The 3,729-nt window shown below is 49.1% G+C and overlaps 1 non-coding gene and 1 pseudogene across 1 annotated transcript; both read right to left on the bottom strand.

The window, feature by feature from the left end:
• Nucleotides 1–968: 968 nt before the first annotated feature.
• On the bottom strand, nucleotides 969–1,155 carry LOC139241038 (U2 spliceosomal RNA). The gene has a single exon (XR_011588770.1). It is a non-coding gene; the product is annotated as a U2 spliceosomal RNA (small nuclear RNA).
• A 2,099-nt stretch (nucleotides 1,156–3,254) lies between these two features.
• On the bottom strand, nucleotides 3,255–3,455 carry LOC139241042 (U2 spliceosomal RNA; annotated as a pseudogene).
• Between the last annotated feature and the right edge of the window lie 274 nt (nucleotides 3,456–3,729).

Here is a 3,729-nt window from a genome sequence, read left to right as displayed (position 1 = left end):
TTTCTCACCCTCTCTTGCTGACCAATTACATGTAGCAGACTCGACATCGCCAAAGGAACGCTCCACAGCATTATGTGCCCAATGTAAGAAGTGACAGACAAGGAGAAGCATTCTTACCTCGACTTGCCCGACACCACCTGCCTTCAGAGACTGCGCTTCCACAAAGAGGTTATCAGTGAGGTATGCCAGCTCATAAGGGCAGATCTGCAGCCTGCCAGCACCATCAGTACTGCACTGTCCGCCGAGGTCAAAGTCACCGCGGCACTGTCGTTCTACACCTCAGATTCTTTTCAGGCCACAGCTGGAGATATTTGCAGATTTCTCAGCATGCCACACATTGCTGCATTAGACAGGTCACTGAAGCCCTGTACACACGCAGGGGGGACTTGATCAGCTTCCCTATGACCAGGGAGGCACAGAGTGAGACGGCTCGAGGTTTCTCCAGAATTGCAAACTTCCCCAAGGTGCAGGGAGCAATAGACTGTGTGCACATTGCGATGCGGGCACCTTTTCAGGATGCAGAGGTTTTCAGGAACCGCAAGGGATTCCACTCCCTGAATGTCTAACTGGTTGTCGACCACCAGCAAATTATACTGGCAGTGAATGCTCAATTTCCAGCAGCATCCATGATGCTCACATCCTATGTGAGAGCACTGTATCAAACGTGTTTAACAATCAGCCACAAGGTCAATGCTGGATGCTTGGCGACAAAGGATATGGCCTCGCCACCTGGCTGATGACCCCCCTGCGTGACACCCACACCGAAGCCGAGAGGCGATACAACGAGAGCCACAGAGTAACTCGCAATATCGTGGAGAAAACCATTGGAGTGCTGAAGCAGCGCTTTAGATTTTTTTAAATTTTTTTTATTTTTATTTTTTAAAAATCCAATTTCGTTCCAGATCAACTCTAACGCCAAAGATCACTTTGCGCCAATGTGTTTGATCTTAGGCCAAAAGGCCGAGAGGCGAAGTTGCACCGTTCCTGGAAATATTGCAATACCAGGTCGGTGCATGGAGTGGACGGGGCATGCCCCTGATCCAGCTCCCTGTCCAAAAATCTATTCAATATCATGTCCCCATAGGGGATATTAAACTGATAAGAACAGATACTACACTTGATCAGCGCTTTAGATGCCTGGACCACTCAGGAGGTGACCTCCAATACCACCCTGAGCAGGTAGCTCAATTCGTGGTAGTCTGCTCCATGCTACACAACTTGGCTATCAGGAGGGGACAAGAATTGCCTGATGAGTCTGACAGTCCACCTCAGGAGAGAGAGGAAGAGGAGGATGAGGAGGTGGACGCTGACATCGGCCCAGACATCAGGCTGACGCTGAAGCCATGCCCCTGCCCCCCTGTAGACCGCATGAAAGGGCCCATGGTGGCATGATAGCTGCAAGAGCCTTACGTCAGGAGCTCATCAATGATCGCTTTGCCTGAAATAACTTTGGTGGTATTTACAAGGCTGACACAATGCTGGGTGTGCAGGTCATACATCAATGGTGGGCATCACCTTGGTGACAGTTAAAGTTTAAGTTGATTGAAGTTAAGTGTGATTATACCCTTTGATGTAAAGGAATCACCAGTGATAATGGTGCAGCTATCTGAGCCAATGTGCTACAAGGTTCTGTTAAATAAAAATCATTTAAACTGAACATTCGTCTGAAATCATCAGTATTTCTGTGCAAACTAACCCTCCCGCCCCCCCCCCACTCTGCTGCTCCTCCCCACCTCTACCCCTTCCTCTTCCCCTCCTGACTCCAAGCCGCCTGGCCAAGGAGGTCCTCAGGCGATGCTTCATTGGGTGGGGGGGGGCGGTGTGGTGATGGCTGAAGCGCTGCTTGGACGGATACGGGAGAGGACGGTCCCGATGTGGGAACGTGCTCCGAGCCAGAAGCAAGATGTTGCTCCTGACTCTCCTGTGTGGTTGGCAATGGGGGTGCAGCACCTTGGGGTGCAGTGCGGTGTTCCGGGACGACTGGGAGCCCTCTGCCACCAGTGTTCCTGGCTATCAGCTCCAGGGCCTCCTCCATCCCTTCCATGTTATATCTTATTTGTTGGACAAAAACTTGCTGCTGGTGAATCTCCCTCGTGCCTCCCACAACAGGCAAACAAGCACACACCACAGCCACACACGCTTTCAGTGCCTCTGAGCTCCCGCTCTCTCTGTCTCCTCTTCTGCGCATGTCATGATGACCCTTGACCTCCTAAATTGCAGGAATCGAGCGTTGCTATACCGTTGCTAAGGACGGCCACACTTTACGGCAGAAGGTCAAAAAAATTTAACGCTACCGCCTATTTCATGTCGCTCGCGGTAACGCCCATTTTCAAAAATGGAAACTAGGTGTTTTGAGAATGGGCGAGAAGCCGGTGATCTGAAAACCCTTTTTTAACGCCCACGCCGGAAATAACGTCCATTTTTTGGCGATAAGCACAAACGTGGAGGTTTGAGCCCTAGGGCAATGGGGATGCATGTGCACAGTTCAAGGGGGCAAATGCACTGCCCTCTTTTCTCCCAACAGGGAGCTGAGCTTGAAGGTTGTAGAATTGGTGTCGACTGTTGTAGCCCTATCTCTGACTTGCTTGTTCTAGGACAATCAGTGCACTTAATCTAGAATTTCCAACCGATGGAGAGGTCAGTTTTGCCTGCAGTTGGTGGGAGGCCCAATCAGTTTTCGTGGTTATACCTCACTAACACTGAGCTGCTCGCACTAGTTTTTTTAAATTTCAAAATATACTTTATTCACATAAAAATTTGTGCAGTACATTCAAAAGCAGTTCAGTACATTTAGCTGCGGTCAGCAATCCCATACACTGCATTTGGGTGCTGACGGCAGTTCCGTTCGATACATTTCCTTGCTTTTCAGTTCAAGTACAATTCGGTACAATACGGGATACATTGTAGTACATTCAACAAATTACATTACATGTGTCGCTATACAGTACACGGAATGGGTGACGGTACATTTACATTTTTCTTTTCAACGTGCATTACGCAACAGACCTTGCATTGTACATGGCACTACATAGGTGTTTACAGATCATGGTGCTCCATGTACACAAAAAAGAAGTTACAAGTACAGCCCGAGGGGAGTTTTCTAGTTGCTCGCACTAGTTTTTTTTAAAATGTTTTATTCGTTGCCAATCTTTCCAATTCTTTGTCAGATCAACTTGTCAGATCATAAACGCCAGAGGTCACCTTGGGCCCATTCAAGGATCACTCTGCGCCAATGATGCCAAAAGGCCTAGAGCCAAGGCTGCACCGTTCCTGGAAGTACTGCAATACCAGGTTCGTGCCATGGAGGTGGACGGGGCAGGCCCCCCACCCACCTCCTATTTCCAAAAAGCATAGGAGAACCACCTTCCTGATCCAGGGAGAACCACTTTCTGGTCATGGTTACTCCCCTCTCAGGTCAGTTACGCATGATCTTAGCCAAAAGGCCGAGAATTTTTTTTTAATGTTTTATTCGTTGCCAATCTTTCCAATTCTTTGTCAGATCAACTTGTCAGATCATAAACGCCAGAGGTCACCTTGGGCCCATTCAAGGATCACTCTGCGCCAATGTTTTTGCTCTTAGCCAAAAGGCCTAGAGCCCAAGCACCGTTCCTGGAAGTACTGCAATACCAGGTTCGTGCCATAGAGGTGGATGGGTCAAGCCCCCCACCCACCTCCTATTTCCGCTCTGCGAGGCAGCCTGCTGATTGGGAGGATGGGAATTCCACTTAA

This window comes from Pristiophorus japonicus, chromosome X (genome assembly GCF_044704955.1).
Source record: "Pristiophorus japonicus isolate sPriJap1 chromosome X, sPriJap1.hap1, whole genome shotgun sequence".
NCBI classification, from domain to species: Eukaryota; Metazoa; Chordata; class Chondrichthyes; family Pristiophoridae; genus Pristiophorus; species Pristiophorus japonicus.
This window is presented reverse-complemented; position numbering and strand designations above follow the sequence as displayed.